The following is a 17,395-nucleotide window of genomic DNA, read 5'->3' on the forward strand; positions in this document are numbered from 1 at the left end:
CAGTATGGTTCTTGTTGTGTACAAAGTTCTCCTGGTTCTGTTCCTTTTGCTCAGCATCAGTTCATATAAGTCTTTCCAGGCCTCTCTGAAGTCTTCCTGTTCATCATGTCTTATAGCGCAATAGTATTCCATTTCATTCATATTCCACAATATATTCAGCCATTCCCCAGTTGATGGGCATCCCCTTGATTTCCAGTTTTTGATTACCACAAAGAGTGCTGCTATAAATACTTTTGTACATTTTTGTACCATTTTTATGATCTCTTGAGAATATAGTCCTAGAAGTCGTATTACTGAGTCAAAAGGTATGCTTATTTTTTTTAGCACTTTGGCCATAGTTCCAAATTGCTCTCCAGAATGCTTGGATCAGCTCACAGTTCCACCAACAATGAATTAGTGTTCCAATATTTATCATCTTCCTGTTTTGTCACATTAGCCAATCTGATAGGTTTGATGTGGTATTTCAGAGTTGTTTTGATTTGCATATCTGTAATCAATAGTGATTTAGAGCATTTTTTCTCATGACTATACATAGGTTGAATTTCTTACCGTAAAAGCTGCCTATTCATATCCTTTGACCATTTCTCAGTTGGGGAATGATGTGTATTCTTGTACATTTGATTTAGTTCTCTGTATATTTTAGAAATGAGACTTTTATCACAGATACTATGCAAAAATTCTCAGTTTTCTGCTTCCATCCTAATATTGATTGCATTGGGTTTGGTTGTGTAAAAACTTTTCAGGTTAATGTAATCAAAATTATCCATTTTGTACCTCATAATGCTTTCAATATCTTCTTTAGTCAAAAATTCTTCCTTTCTCCATAAATCTGATAAATACACTATTCCTTGCTGCACTAATTTGTTTATAGTATCAATCTTTATACCTAAATCATATACCCATTTGGAGTTTTTTCTTGTGTATGGTGTCAGGTATTGGTCTATGCCTAGTTTCTGCCACACTGTTATCCAGTTTTCCCAATAACTTTTGTCAAACTGTAAGTTCTTATGCCAGAAGTTGGGGTCCTTGGGTTTATGAAACAGTAGATTGATATACTCATTGACTCCTGTGTCTTGAGTATCTAACCTATTCCACTAGTCTGCCTTTCTATTTCTTATCCACTACCAGGATATTTTGGTAATTGCTGCTTTATAACACAATTTGAGATCGGATAGAGCTATTCCACCTTCCCTAGCATTTCGTTTCATTAGTTCCCTTGATATTCTGGACCTTTTGTTCTTCCAGAGGAGTTTTGATATTATTTTTTCTAGCTCTAGAAAATGATTATCAGATAGTTTGATTGGTATGTCCCTGAATAAGTAATTTAATTTAGGTAGAATAGTCATTTTTGTTATATTAGCTAGGCCTACCCATGAGTAAGTGCTGTTTTTCCCCTTACTTAGATCTGAGTTTATTTGTGCAAAAAGTGTTTTGTAATTGTATTCATATAGTCCTTGGATTTGTTTTGGCAGGTAGACTGCTAAATATTTTATAGTGCCTACCCTAGCTTTAAATGGCATTTCTCTTTCTGTCTTTTGCTGTTGGGCTTTGTTATTAATAGATTAAAATGGAGAAGATTTGTGTCGGTTTATTTTGTAACCTGCATCTTTGCCAAAGTTGTGTATTATTTCAATAATTTTTTACTTGAATCTCTAGGATTCTCTGAGTATATCATTGTATCATCTGTGAAGAGTATTAATTTAGTTTCTTCTTTGCCTGTTCTAATTCCTTCAATTTCTTTTTCTTCTCTTATTGCTATAGCTAACATTTCTAGTGCCATGTTGATTAATATTGGTGACAATGGCCATGCTCATTTCATCTCTGATCTTATTGGGAATGCATCTATGTACCTTGATTGCACATAATACTTGGTACAGGTTTTAGGTAAGTACTACTTATAGTTTTATGGAAAATTCCCTTTATTCCTATGCTTTCCAGTGTTTTTAGTAGAAATGGATGTTGTATTTTGTCAAAAGCTTTCTCTGCATCTGTCAAGATAATCATGTGGTTTCTGTTAGGTTTGTTGTTGATATGACAAATAATGGGAATAGTTTTCTTAATACTGAAGCAGCCCTACATCCCTAGTATAAAGCCTGCCAGATCACAACATGTTATTCTCATGAGATGTTGCTGTATTCTTTTTGCTAAAATCGTTTAAAAAATTTTTGCATCTCTATTCATTAGAGAAAGTGGTGTATAATTTTCTTTTTCTGTTTTGATTCTTCCTTGTTTAGGTATCAAAACCATATTTGTATCATAAAAAGAATTTGGGAGGACTCCTCCTTCCCCGATTTTCCCTAATAGTCTACATACTTCTGGAATTAACTGTTCTTTAAATGTTTGATAATTCACTTGCAAATCCATCTGGCCCTGGAGAATTTTTCCTAAGGAGTTCTCTAATGGCTTGTTCAATTTCTTTTTCTGCGATGGGGTTATTTAAGTATTCAACTTCGTCTTCTATTAATCTGTGCAATTTATATTTTTTTAAAATAATCATGCAGCTCCTGTAGATTGTCTAATTTATTGGCATATAGTAGGACAAAGTAATTTGTAATTATTCTTTTAATTTCCTAGTCACTGGATGTGAATTCACCTTTTTCATTTTTGATATTGTTACTTTGGTTTTCTTCTGTCTTTTTTTAAAATCAAGTTGACCAAAAGTTTATCAATTTTATTGTTTTTGTTTCAGAAAACCAGCTCTTAGTTTTGTTTATTAGTTCAATTGTTTTCTTAATTTTAATTTTATTAATCCTTTCTTTGGTGTTCCGTATTTCTAATCTCACATTTACTTGGGGATTTTCAATCTGTTCCATTTCTCGCTTATTCCGGCCCAATTCATAGATATCCTCTTTCTCTACTTTATTCATGTAGGCATTTAAAGATATAAAGCTTCCCCTAAGAACTGCTTTTGCAGTATCCCATAAGATTGGTGGGTTGTCTCATTATTGTCTTTCTCTTGAATGAAGTTGTTGATTGTTTGTATGATTTGTTGTTACCCCACTCATTCTATAGGATTAGATAATTTAGTTTTCCACTAATTTTTGGTCTATCTTTCCATTGGATTTTATTACATGTGATTTTTATTTCATTATGATCTGAGAAGGATGCATTGAGTGTCTCTGCCTTCGGAACTGGATTGTTAGGATTTTATTATCTAGTACATGGTCCATGTTTGTATATGTGCCATGTACTGCTGAGAAAACAGTATATTCCTTTCTATCCCCATTCAATTTTCTCCAGATGTCTGTCTTATCTACCTTGTCCAGAGTTTTATTCACCTCCTTAACTGCTTTGTTGTTTGTTCTGAGGGTAGACTTCTCCCAGTTCAGAAAGGCAGAGGTTGAGGTCCTCCACTAGTATAGTTTTGCTGTCTATTCTTCTGGTAACTCCCTTTACTTCCCTCTAAGAATTCAGATGCTATACCACTTGGAGCATATGTGTTTAGAAATGATATTGCTTCATTGTCCATGGTGTGTTTTAGCAGGATATTGTTTCCTTCCTTATCTCTTTGATTGGATCTATTTCTGATTGTGCTTTTTCTGACATTAGGGCTGCTACCCCTGATTTTTTTACATCAGTTGAAGCACAATATATTCTACTCCAACCTTTTACCTTCATCCTGTGTGTATTCCCCTAATTCAAATATGTTTCTTGGAAACAACATATTGTTGGATTCTGGTTCATAATCCATTCTGCTATCCCTCTCGGTGTTTTGAGAGATGTCATCCCATTCACATTCACAGTTATGATTACTATCTGTGTCTTTCACTCTTTCCTCTTTCCCACATCTTCTACTTTTAGTTCTCCCTTCTTTTGTGTTTCCCTGGATTAGCCCTGGAGCTATAAGTGTGGAGGAGGGGTGGTCTGGCTACAGGAGGTCTCCTCAGCAGAGTAAGGGCAGAGGCAAATTCCTGGCTGTCATAGTTTTTAATTTCAGTTTTTAGGATTGTAACTGTAGAATGGGAAGAGATCTTAAAGAATCATTTAGCCTCCTCCTAAACTTAGTTATTTAATTCTCATTTTAAGATGAGGAAAAGCAGGGTGAAATAGGTTAATTAATGCCAAAAGTCACCCAAGTAGCAAATGTCAGAGGTCTGATTTGAACTGAGATGATCTGACTCCAGAGCCAGTGTCCTAATATAACAAAATATTTAATAGAGTGTCCAAATCAAACTTTTCTCACTATTTCAATGAGATGTACTTTTCTCCATTGTCAGCTGAGTTTCTTGAAGTGGACTTTTCCAGGTACCAATCATGTTCAGACAGTGAAGACCTCCTGCATAGAACTATACACATATATATGTGTGTATATATATAATATGTATAGTTATAAAGTGAAAGTTAAAGTTACATAGTTATATTTCTTTATACACTGGTTCTGTTAAATTAATTGGCATTTTATAAATTATTAGCCTTGAATTTCTAAGATTGATTTAGTCTCAGATGAGCTCAAAGAATAAATGCTGATCTGAAAAATCCTCCTTTACCATCCTGAGTCTGCAGAAAGGCAAAAATATTTCTGTACCCAAGAACTTCTCTAGAGTTTAATTTTAATTTGGGCCCCATGACCTTGGGAAGGACTTATGGTCTAGAGTTTCTACTGAAGGTAAGAGAAGCCGTTAGAAAGCCTATGGCTTAAATGAGAAAGGGAAAATTATGTAGGGGAAGCTAGGTGATGCAATGGATAGAGCCCCAGAGAGACTCAAGTTCAGATCTGGCCTGAGACCCTTATGAGCTCTGTGACCCTGGACAAGTAATTTTTGCCTTAATTACCTTAACTGTAAAATGGGGATGATAACAACAGCTACCTCCCACAGCTGTGGGAATCACATGAAGTAATTATAAATTGTTATGAAGTGCTTAGCATTGTGCCTGGCACATAGTTTATTGTTACATAAATGTGAGCTATTATTATCGTCCCTGTTGTTATCATTTCTACATATAGGAAAAGAACCAAGCCCCACCATTAGACAGTTGCAGGCTTCAGGATGTTTCCTATCTGCTATTAGCATTTACCCCACTAGGGGTCAGCAGGGGGTCTAATTCTAGGCAGGCCCTCAGACATAGAGGAACATACCTTGAAGTGAAAGCACTTTGGGAGCCCCATTCCTAGCCGTAGGAGACCAAATTTGATCCCACTAATTTCATCAAATTTCTTTCCACTAATGTTTGCTTGAAATGTGTCCAATTTTTTTCTGGTAGACTTAGTGCTTCATTACAATACAAGAAATTAAATAATTCCCAGTGGGCTGTTAAGCAAAATGCCATCCATATACAGAGAAAGATCTATGGAATTCCATCTCAGAACGAAGCAGATCATTATCTTTTGTATTATGTCTTGCTATGTTTTATGAGTTCTCCTATTCATTTCACCACTTCTATGTAATATGGCTATGGTGAGAATGTATTTAATATGAATATATGTACAGAACTGATATAAAACTATAATCTGTCTCAGGTAGGGAGTTGGGAGGTAGGGGGGAAGAGGAACAGGGACAGGATAAGATATATGGAAGTGATTGTAGAACACTGAAAAGAAATAAAATAATGATAATAAAAAAGAAACGAGTCCAAATTGTACACGGTTTGTTTTGTCATTTTTTGCTCTCTTTTCTGACTTACCAAAAGAGGCATCCATTTAAGTATCTGCTGCTAAACAGTGGGGAAGAGGCCCTCAATGACAATTCAACTACTTTTCTATTTTAAGTAAACTACTGTTTTTGCCACAATCATGTGATGGCATTCATTGATAACCAATGGAGAACCCTTTGAACAATAATTTGTCTCCTATACAGTCACTCATCTTTGACTATCAACTCCTGAAGCACCTTTTCACATGCAACAGAGTCAGAAGCACCTTCTCCCTCATGCACAAAAGCCCTGATGAACTAAGCAGAGATGGATGAGTATTCTCCAAAAAAAGCCTCAGATTGTCTATCTCCCTCCTGCAAGCATTCCAACATCACAGTTTTGTGAAGCTCCATTTTCAGGAATTATGCAAGATCAAAAGTTAGTCACCTGAGCATTTAAATTAACCTGCTAAGTTTCCCCACCTCACTCTCCTTTTACTTCAGTGACATATATGAACAGACTCAAAGGTTCCTTGGGTAGGATAGGAAAGGTACTATCACTTCCCTTAATGAACAATATTTCTCAAAATATTGTGTTGATAGGATCATTGTCATGAGCAGTTATTGTCAAGGCAGAATCATAGAGTTGAATTCAAACTACCTACTTGAAAAAGCATGACCATTGCAACTTAACTGTCAGCCTCTGCTTGAAGACCTCCAATAAGACCTTCCACTACTCCCAATGGCAGCCATTCCACTTCTGCATAGCTTTAATTGCTTGAGCATTTTTCTTTAGATCAAACTTCAATTTAGGCTTAATGTATGTATTGCTCCCAGGTTTGTCCTTGGGGGTCAAACAGAACAAATCTAATTTCTCTTCCATATGTTGGGGCTTTCATGTACTTAAAGTGAATTATTCTGTTACTCCTTGGTCCTATCTTGACAGGAGAAACAATGTAACCACTTGTTCAACCAGCCTCAAGCTGGCATGTGCTTTAAACTCTTTATTATGGAAATTGACCATGTCTGGATACTGTCCTGCCCATCAATATCCTTCTGACAATGTGAGTTTCAGAAATGAACACTAGACTATTCTTTGCATTTGACCAGGGAACGATCACCTCCTTATTCCAGAAGCTTTATCTCTCCTGATGTTACAAGTTCACTAATCCTCTCAGATCTTTTTCCACATAAACTGCTGATTATATAGAACCTCAGAACTTTATTTCTCAAACCCAGGAGTAAGAACTTACCACACTGAAATTAATCTTATTAGATGTAGCACAATATTCAAAGCCAATAAAGACCTTTTCCATCCATTTTTGCATTTTAAAAGTATTCAGGCCAGTATTTCTTCTTCTCAGGGCCTTGATATGCTAAACACTCTCACTACTATCACCAACCGTGGTTCAGCAATCTCATCTAGCAGTTCTGTCATTTCCCAGAGATGTCATTTTCTTAAGCTCCATAATTTGAATTCATCAAGACATCTTTGATCTCCTTACTTATTTGGCTAATGAAACAAATTTCCATAAATTTATAAGTATAGAGTATATATTTGCTAAGTAGTATGCATTTCCTAATTAGTCATTTCCATTCTGTACTTTCTTCTTCAAAAGTTATTCTTAAACAGAGAAAAAAGAAGTGACTTGATCGTGGTCACATAGCTAATAATTGTCTGAGGCAGGATTTGAACTCAGGTCATACTGACTCCAAATCTAGCTCCCCATCCACTGCTTCACCTCATTCCATCATTTATAGGTAGACTTTCCTTACAGATTTATTCTCTTAACACCTCTTCTTTCCATGTTCTTGATTTCCTTTATGGGTTGTTTCACTTTAGTTTTTAACCTCTTAAAAACTTGACTATTTTCTCTCATTTCTCCAAGCAGCACATAGGTAGACTCATCCAATTTTTCTATTCCTTCTATCCTTACCAAAGTGTTTCACCTTCCTTTTTGTACTTTGCTATACCTTCTGCACTTCCTTGAGTTCTGTTTTTCTTCTTTGAGATTTTTTCCTTAATCCTTCTCCATCTGGAAGCATCATTAGATGGAGTCCACCTCATCTTCCATAAACTCAAGTCAATCTTCAATTTTTCCTCAAATTCTCCTAAATTTCTCCTCCCCAAATTCAGTCTCCGGCCTTCTTCACCCATCCATCTAAAGATTTGTCTGTCTTCTTTTTCTTCATTTTATCTGTTTCATTTTCTATTATTTCTAGATCTATTCCTTTGAAAACTATGGTCCTATAGATATGGTTCCATATTACACGTTTTTTGGTGGAAATGTTGCGTCCCATCACCACTTGTTGCATGTGACCAGGTCTTGAGTTATGCTCTGTAAAGCATGCTGCTGCCCCTAAAACTGCTCAAGGCGAGATTGTTTCAATTAGCAGGCCTCTTATGTGACCTGGGATTTGTCCTTGTCTGAGAAGGATGTTGTTGTATTTTCCTGCTATCTTCTAGTTGCAGTATAGGTTAGCATAGTCCCCAAGCATTCTCATTAGTAGCAGTGATTATAGATGATGGAATGCATACAAGCCCAAATGTTCAACAAATTTTAACTAATACTACTGTTCTTATTCACTCACAGGCCTCATCTTGTATTTGACATTCTCCCCAAAATATACAGCAAGCCTAGCTCAACCATATCTTCCTTCTAGTCACTGGATACCTGCTACACAATCCAGCTCTCTAGCCCCACACTGGACTTCTCTGAAGACCACAGGATCTCCAAGGAAGGGGAGCACAATATTCAAATGAAATGAGCAATACACGTTGGCATGTTGACACACAAGAGAACAACGGGTATAATCAGGAAGATTTTCAGTGTGGAAAAAATTATTCAAAACTCATTGACCATTGACTAGAGCTTTCCACACAGGCCTATCAATTGAAAAATAAAATATTAGAGAGAAAAATCTCACCATGAAGTGGCCCCTTAGCAACTCACGAGGTTTTAAACTTGGTTGAGGGTTCACATCTACTGAAACTTATTCTAATGAACCCCCAAGACCTTTGAGTTTCTTCCTCAAAGATTAAGCCATGTTTATTGTTTAATAAAATATTGAAAGGATTTTGAAATTCTTATAGTTACATAGAAATGTAAGCTTATTCATCCCAACTGGGGTAAGGTAGGGACAGTATGCAAGTAAATTTTGTAATCAATTGTATAACATTACACTGCAGAAGTGAAAATGGATCATTTATTTAAAAGAGAAAAATAGTATAATGCCCATGAGTCAGCCAAGCTAGGCCACCAGAACTTCCCTCACATCCCCGTCCCAATCTCCCCTATCCCTTCTAACCTTCCCTCTACACTCATCACCCACCCTGCCCCCCCCGCCACCTCCTCAGGTACTGAAAGTTGTTTGTGATTCTAGCTGAGACCTAGGCCCCAGTTCTAGGGGATCTCATGGTGGGGTCAAAAACTCACCCATCTGATGACCATCAAGGGTGTCCCACATTGATGTCTGAGTCACCTCAGATACAATGAGAGACCAAAGACAACTGCCACTACCACTCCCAACTGGAATGATGAAGGTCTTCCTGGACAAAAGGCTGCCTGCTTCAAGCCAGATAGGGAAACCTCCAGAAACCAACTCAGTCTTGCTGTTTGAGTACTAAAGTTCTGGGCAAAACAGGAGGGCAGGGGGACTGTCAAAGGCCACAAACCCCCTCTCCCTGCTGGGTGGTGAAGGGCCATGCCTTTTTCTGACCCTGTAGATGGTGTGGTTGTCTTCCTCCTCTTCCTCCTCCTCCTCTCCCTCTCTTACTACTTTTCCTCCTCACTGTCCTCCCCTCCCTCATCTTTTTCCTCCTCACCATATTCCTCTTCTTCTCACTTTGCTCCTCCACTTTTTCATCCTTTCCTCCTCCTTCCAGTTCCTGCTTTCTCATTTCTTTATCTTTTGCCTTCATTTCTTTCTTACCTTTTTCTTTTTCTTGACCTTTTTGTGCCTCTGTCTTTTATCTTTTCTGTTTTCTCTTCCTCATCAGTTTTTCTCTATTTCTCAGCTTCCTCTTTCTCATCTTCATTTTTTCCTTCTCTTCAATTTGCTGTTTCCTTTTTTATTTTGTCTTCCTATTTTTTTCTCCTTTCCTTCTTTTTCCTAATCTCTTTCTTCCTCCAGGAACTCTCAAAATCTTTTTTCTGTTCCCCATCGACATTTCCAAAGAAATTACAGTATTTTCCTCCTACCTAAAGGATTTGCACCATGCATGTATGAATTGGAGTTCTTTTTTCCTGCCAAGATACACAGACACAGATGGAAAGGTAGATGGACACACTGCAAGAACCTTACATCAATCTGAGCAAAGTGGATAGATTTGAAAGAGTGACTTGGTCAGATTTTGTTGGCTCAGAGTACTGTCGAATTAGGTGCCTACATTTCCATGGAGCCACACCCACATTAATAAAATTTCGTTATAGCATGGAGCCTAACATAAACAGACAAGAACTTAGCTAGCGTTTTATCAATCTCTCCATTGAGATGTCCCTATTCCCCATCAATGACCCTGAATTCCCCATGCCCCACCCCCATCCTTCATACCCACATTCTAGAGTAGCACATGGATAAAAAATGCTTAGGTGAATAGTGTTATTACAGTGGAGATGAATGGAAGAAAATGACTATGAACAAAATTAGGGCTAAGTAATGTATATCACTTCTCTGAAGTATAAGTCTCTACCCCACAGCCTATGCTCATCTGGGTACCTGTTCATAAAATGTCAAAACATAACTGGAGGGATGGGACACAGTAATCCAGACTAGAACACTCAAGTTTCTATATTAATAAGTTCACAAGCACAGAACCTTGTCCAACAGGGCCCCTGTTCAGATGCCCTGAGGCTAATTAGAAAACAATTGATTCTTTGTTCTCTACCTTCCCTCAAGGCTTTGAACCCTAGAGACAGGACTCATTTTAAGCAAGGGAGCAGCTCAGTGATGAAAGCAGGATGAAAGTCACACAACTGGCTGCATTTGATATCAATTGCCTTTTAGTAGGAATGACTGTCGGGTACCACTCTCTGTTGACAGCAGCAAAGGACTGGAGAGCAGGATGATTTAGTGTTCAGTCACTATTTTTCTATCAAAGATTCCCTAAAGGTCCCTTTAAAATTTAAAGGAAACTAGGATATAACAAACGAGTCATTTAGAGGTAATTTCCTCCTTTCTAAGGAACCAGTGCAGGGTTTCTTGAAGGACTTCCATAGTACACTCGTATTTGCTCACACAGATATTAATTTATAATTCTTCACAAAGTGGAAGCAAGGAGAAAGTATTTATGAATGTAGTTGAAAGGACAAATAAGCAAATAAGAAAACATGATTTACTTTATGATAATTCATTTTATGTACAGAAAATAATGAGTTGAGGGAGCCAAGATGGCGAAGTAGAAAGACGCACATACACATAGCTCCGAACCCACAAACCACAGAATGGCTAGAGGGGACCAACCCAGGGCGAATTCTGCACCCAGAGACCACGGAATATTGGAGCGAGGGAGATTTCTGTTCCGGAGAGACCTGCAAACCTCTCGCGGGTGGTCCTTCCCGCCGTGGACTGGGCTACGGGGACGGGATCTCCAGCGGCCACGCGGGTCCCCCCACCCACAGAGGGACCTGCAAACCTCTCACAAAAGGTCCGTCGCACTGCAGACGCGGAGCCCAGCCCAGACCTGCGGCGGTGGCGGCAGCCTCGGCTCTGAGAGGCACAGATCTGAGAAGGCTCCAGAGACGGGATCTCCAGCGGCGGCACAAGCCCCCCCACCAACAGGTGATTGACGGGGGTAGGTGAGAGAGTCTCTTTGGCGGGTTGAGAGGGGAGTGGGGTGCCCCCATGGCTCGGGCCCCCCCAGGAGATAGAAGCTGAGAGGCGGCTACAGACAGGGGCTCCCCAAATGGGCGGGAGCCTGGATCCATTGTGGAACGTCTGTGCATAAACCCCCTGGGGGAATTGAGCCAGAGAGGCGGCCCTGCCCCTGACTACCTGAACTTAATTCTCACACTGATTAGCAGCCCTGCCCCCGCCAAAAACCCTAGGGCGGGAAGCAGCATTTGAATCTCAGTCCCGAAATGCTGGCTGGGAGGACCAGGAGGCAAGGTGGGTGTGAGGAGAAAATTCAGAGGTCAGGTCACTGATTGGGGAGAATGCCCAGAAAAGACAAAAGAAATAAAACTATTGAAGGGTATTTTCTCGGAGAAAAGACACTTCCTCCCTTCCTTTCTGATGGGTAGGAACAATGCTTGCCATCAGGCAAAGACACAGAAATCGAGGATTCTGTGTCCCAGCCCACCCAATGGGCTCAGGCCATGGAAGAGCTCAAGAGGAATTTTGAAAATCAAGTTAGAGAGGTGGAGGAAAGACTGGGAAGGGAAATGAGAGGGATGAGGGAGAAGCATGAAAAGCAGATCAGCTCCCTGCTAAAGGAGAACCAAAAAAATCTTGAAGAAATTGGCACCTTGAGAACTAGCCTAACTCAGTTGGCAAGGGAGGTGCAAGGGGCCAATGAGGAGAAGAATGCTTTCAAAAGCAGAATTAACCAAATGGAAAAGGAGATTCAAAAGCTCACTGAAGAAAATAGATCTTTCAAAACTGGAATGGTACAGATGGACGCTAAGGACTTTATGAGAAAGACAGATATCTCAGAACATACCACACAGATTCAAAAAATGGAAGATAATGTGAAATATCTTATTGGAAAAACAACTGACCTGGAAAATAGAATCAGGAGAGACAATGTAAAAATTCTGGGACTACCTGAAAACCATGATCAAAAGAAGAGCCTAGACATCATCTTCCATGAAATTATCAAGGAAAACTGCCCTGAGATTCTAGAACCAGAAGGCAAAATAAATATTCAAGGAATCCGCAGAACACCGCATGAAAGAAATCCAAAAAGAGAAACTCCTAGGAGCATTGTGGCCAAATTACAGAATTCCCAGGTGAAAGAGAAAATATTGCAAGCAGCTAGAAAGAAACAATTCAAGTATTGTGGAAATACAATCAGGATAGCACAAGATCTAGCACCCTCTACATTGAGGGATAGAAGGGAATGGAATAGGATATTCCAGAAGTCAAAGGAACTAGGACTGAAGCCAAGAATCACCTACCCAGCAAAACTGAGTATAATACTTCAGGAGAAAAAATGGTCTTTCAATGAAATAGAGGACTTTCAAATTTTCCTGATGAAAAGACCAGAGCTGGAAAGAAAATTTGACTTTCTAACACAAGAATGAAGAGAACCATGAAAAGGTGAACAGCAAAGAGAAGTCATAAGGGACTTACTAAAGTTGAACTGTTTACATTCCTACATGGAAAGACAATATTTGTAACTCTTGAAACATTTCAGTATCTGGGTACTGGGTGGGAATAAACACACACACACATGCACACACGCACACACACATAGAGACAGAGTGCACAGAGTGAATTGAAGAGGATGGGATCATATCTTTAAAAAAAATGAAATCAAGCAGTGAGAGAGAAATATTGGGAGGAGAAAGGGAGAAGTTATAAGGGGCAAATTATTTCTCATAAAAGAGGCAAGCAAAAGACTTATTAGTGGTTGGATAAAGAGGGGAGGCAAGAGAAAAACATGAGGTCTACTCTCATCACATTCCACTAAAGGAAAGAATATAATGCACACTCATTTTGATAAGAAAACCTATCTCATAATACAGGAGAGTGGGGGACAGGGGCACAAGCAGGGTGGGGGGAGGATAGAGGGGAGGGTAGGGGAGGAGAATGTAATACGAGGTCGACACTCACGGGGAGGGATAGGACCATAAGAAAATAGAAGTAATGGGGGACAGGATAGGATGGAGGGAAATATAGTTAGTCCTATACAACACAACTAGTATGGAAATCATTTGCAAAACTAAACAGATATGGACTATATTGAATTGCCTGTCTTCCAAGGGGAAGGGGTGGAGAGGGAGGGAGCTAAAGAAGTTGGAACTCAAAGTGTTAGACCAAATGTAATGTTCTTACCACTGGGTAACAAGAAATACAGGTTAAGGGGTCAAGAAAGCTATCTGGCCCTACAGGACAAAAGAGAAGACGGAGACAAGGGCAGGGAGGGAGGATAGAGGAGAGAGCAGATAGGTCACAGGGGCAATTAGAAAGCTTGGGCCTGGGGAGGGGGGAAGGGGATAAAAGGGGAGAAAATTTGTAACCCAAAATTGTGTGAAAATAAATGTTGAAAGTTAAATAAAAAAAAAAAAGAAAAGAATGAGTTACCATGCATGCAGGGCTTAAAGGTTTGCAAAGCACACTGTATAGGTTATCTCATTTGATGGTCATAAGAGCCCTGTGAGGTAGGTGCCATTATTGTCCTTATTATACTTAGAAGGAAACAGAAGTTAAGTGATTTGTCCAGGGTAACTCAGCTAGTAAATATCTGAGGCAGGATTTGAACTCAGGTCTTCCTGTTCTAGGCTCTGCACCCTCACCCTCTCAGCCACCTAGCTACCATGCCTTTGTTTCCCAAAGGGCAGCTCTGGATATTCACAATATCCTCAGATGTTATTTATCCTCTTTCCTCCCTTTTTCTTACCCTTTTCTCTGCCTCTCACCTCCCTTATGACATCCAAATTTACCAGGTCTATGTCCCATTCACAGCCTTCCCTGTCCCCCTCAGGGACAACTAGAAACCCGAGATACTCAACTAAGCTCCAAGTGTGAAAGTATACACCCATTCCCCAGACATGCTTGTTTGTGAGAAACAAAATCAATTTACCTTAGGGAATAAATTGTAGAGAGTTTTCAGCTCCATGAAAAGAAAAACTTTCTAATAATGGGGGCTGTCCAAAATGCAATGGGTTCCTCAGGGCATCATGGGTAATCTTGACCACAGAGGTATCTTCACATGTTTGACGTAAGCATTGAGAGGTATTGTTGAATAGTCTCTTTGCTGATGAAACTTTGGTTTTTCCTTCCAATATTGATTCTGTGACTCTGGAAAGACAAAAGGTTGAAATCTTTTAGAGTGACAGGAGTATGGGTTTTCTTTTGAGAGGCCTTTCAGCATCTCTCCAGTCATAGGATATAGGCAGCCAAGCACTCTGCCCTAAGTCAGTTCTTAGTTTAAAGTTTTAGAAAAGGCTAATATTCCTTCTATGATTAAATGTCAGTTCTAGATAAAATTTACTAATTAGGAAAAGAGATAAAAATTCAGTTGTTAGGCTATTAGCACAATAGTTTGCCCTGTAAAATGTCACTGTTGGAGTCAATATGAATGGAAAACTTTCATGAATAGGTGTATTTATTGGCATGGATTTGAGTTCTAGATCCCAGTTCAAGCACAAGATAAGAAATTCTGAAATAAGAAGAAACTTTCCCTACTTAATGGGATATTCTTCTATTAGATACTTGACCATATTGTCCCCTTCCCCTCACACTGTAGCCCTATCTAGCCCTTTTAAAAGCATTAGCAAAAAGCATATGTCATGTCCTGCTTTCTTTTCTCTCATTCACATATATTTTTAGTTGCTAAACTCAGCTTACTCTCTCAGGGTGGGCCTTTTGGCAGCAGAGATAATCAGCATCAATTCACATTCTACTGAAAATTATTCTAATGAACCCCCAAGCCCTTTGAGTTTCATCCTCAAAAGAGTAAGCCATGTGTATTATTAAATAATATGTGGAAAGGATTTTGATAATCTTAAAGTTCCATGTAAATGTAACCTCATTCAAGCCAACTGGGGTAAGGGAGGGATAGCATGTAAGTAATTTTTTGTAATCAATTGTGTACCATTACACTGTAGAGGTGAAAATGGATCATTTACTTAAAAGAGAAAAATGGATCAATGCCCATGAGTCAGCCAAGCTTGGCCACCATAATTTCCCTCATATCCCCCTCCCAATCTCCCCTGTCCCTTCTAACCTTCCTCCTACACTCATCACCCACCTTCTCCCTCTAGCTCCCCAGGTACTGAAAGCTGTGTGTGATTCTAGCTGAGACCTAAGCCCCAGCTATAGGGGATCTCATGGTGGGTCAATAACTCACCCATTTGACGACGATCAAGGGTGTCCCCCATTGATGTCTATGTCACTACAAATATAATGAGAGACAAGAGGCGACTGCCACTACCACTCCCAAGCAAGGTCTTCCTGAGCAAAAGTAAGGCTGTCCCAAGCCAGGTGGGGAAACCTCCAGGAACAAAATAAGTCTTGCTGCTTGACTGTTAAACTCCTGGTCTCAACAGGAGTAGAGAGGGACTCTGAAAGTCCACAAGACCCCTCCCTCTGATGGAAGGAGACTGACCATGCATTTTTCTTCCCCTGTTGTTGGTGTGGTTGTCTTCCTCCTCCTCCTGCTCCTCCTGTCTTCCTGCTTTTCCTCCTCCTTGTCTTCCCATCCCTCACCTTTCTCCTCAAAATATTACTCTTCTTAATCTTCTCCCTTTCCTCCTCCACTTTTTCATCCTTTCCTTCTCTCTTTCCAGTTCCTGCTTTCTCCTTCCTTTTATTTACCTTTTGTCTTGTTTTCCTTCTTATATCTTTCTTCATTTTTGACCTTTTTGTGCCTCTTCATTTTTTCTTTTCTGCTTTCTCTTCCCCATCAGTCTATCTTTTTTATTTCTCAACTTCCTCTTTTCCTTCTTTATTTTGTCTTTCTCTTCTTCAATTTGCTTTTTCTTATTCATTTTCTTTTCCTCTTTTTTCTCCTTTTTTTTTCTTTTTGCTAATCCATTTCTTCCTCCTGGAATCTCAAAATCTGCTTTTATGAACCATCAACATTTATTTTTTCTTCTTCCTCCTTTTTTTCTAATTTATTTAGCTCTAATTCCTCAACATTTTTTGTTTTCTACATTTTCTCTTCTTGTTCCCCCTACCCCAAGAGCTCCTTGGAAGCCTGTACTCTTCCAATTCAGGCAGACCATTTCTGAGCTCTCAGGTTTCTTTGTCTTCCCATGGTATCCAGTGACAATGCTTACATAATAAGGGGAAAACTGACCAATTCCTGAAGAATCCAAATCAGAATCTTAGAGCTGGAAGGAAACTCCTGACTCAGGCCAACTGCCTCCAATTGTAATTGAGGGAACAGCCTGTTGTTTTTTTATTTTTCTGCAGCCTTTTTCACTTCTTCCACTAACTATGGCAGGACCTACTCCATATCCTCTCCCTTTCCCCTCAAGCAAATTAGTTAACTCAAGATTGATACTTTTGTGATAGTAAATGGTAAATTATGCCATTTTCTGTCTTACTTCTTACCTAGCTCTTGCCTCAGATCAACAGAGGCTTGGAAAAGACTATAATCTCAAAAGACCAAGGTCATCCATTTTCTTCTTAGTCATCCCTGCTCATCTTGACTTTTGCCTTTGATGATTAAAGGAAAGAGTGAGGGTGACAATTCTGCACAGCTCTACGTCATTTAAATGCAGACCCAAGGAGAGGACCAGGAAACTTAGGCTACCCACCTCAGAGGGTTGCTGCAGAAAGGTCCTTCCCAAGCACTACAACCCACAGATATTTGAGTTATTCCCATCTATCTAAAGGGCTTGCACATATGATGTTTGAATTAGTGTCCTTATTTCCTGAAACAACACACACACACACATCCTCAAAAGGTAGAGAGGAACCTTCCTTCCATCTGTGCATAGTGGTTAGATTTGAAAGGAGGAGTTGGTTTCCTTGTGTTGGTTCAGGGTACTGCAGAATAAGAGGCCTACAGTTCCTTAGAGCCACACCCACATTGTCAAAGTGTAGTTATAACATGGAGCCTAGCACAAGCATATAAGAACTTAGCAAGTGTTTCATCCATCTCTCTACTGAGATTCCCCATTCCCCATCAATGACACTCAACTTCTGCCCCA

General features: G+C 39.4%; 2 long non-coding RNA genes across 2 annotated transcripts in view; one reads left to right on the forward strand and one right to left on the reverse strand.

The window, feature by feature from the left end:
• LOC140500464 (uncharacterized) overlaps positions 1–8,639 on the forward strand; it is a 32,149-nt gene extending 23,510 nt beyond the window's left edge. Inside the window, exon 3 of the long non-coding RNA XR_011965747.1 lies at positions 8,165–8,639. This is a non-coding gene — a long non-coding RNA (uncharacterized lncRNA). The remainder of the gene's footprint in view (positions 1–8,164) is intronic.
• The window catches only part of LOC140500463 (uncharacterized), a 33,117-nt gene extending 16,652 nt beyond the window's left edge, over positions 1–16,465 (reverse strand). The window contains exons 1-2 of the long non-coding RNA XR_011965746.1: positions 15,586–16,465; positions 14,317–14,534 (exon numbers count right to left, since the gene is read on the reverse strand). This is a non-coding gene — a long non-coding RNA (uncharacterized lncRNA). The remainder of the gene's footprint in view (positions 1–14,316; positions 14,535–15,585) is intronic.
• Positions 16,466–17,395: the final 930 nt, after the last annotated feature.

Source organism: Notamacropus eugenii, chromosome 4, assembly GCF_028372415.1.
Source record: "Notamacropus eugenii isolate mMacEug1 chromosome 4, mMacEug1.pri_v2, whole genome shotgun sequence".
Classification (NCBI taxonomy): Eukaryota; Metazoa; Chordata; class Mammalia; order Diprotodontia; family Macropodidae; genus Notamacropus; species Notamacropus eugenii.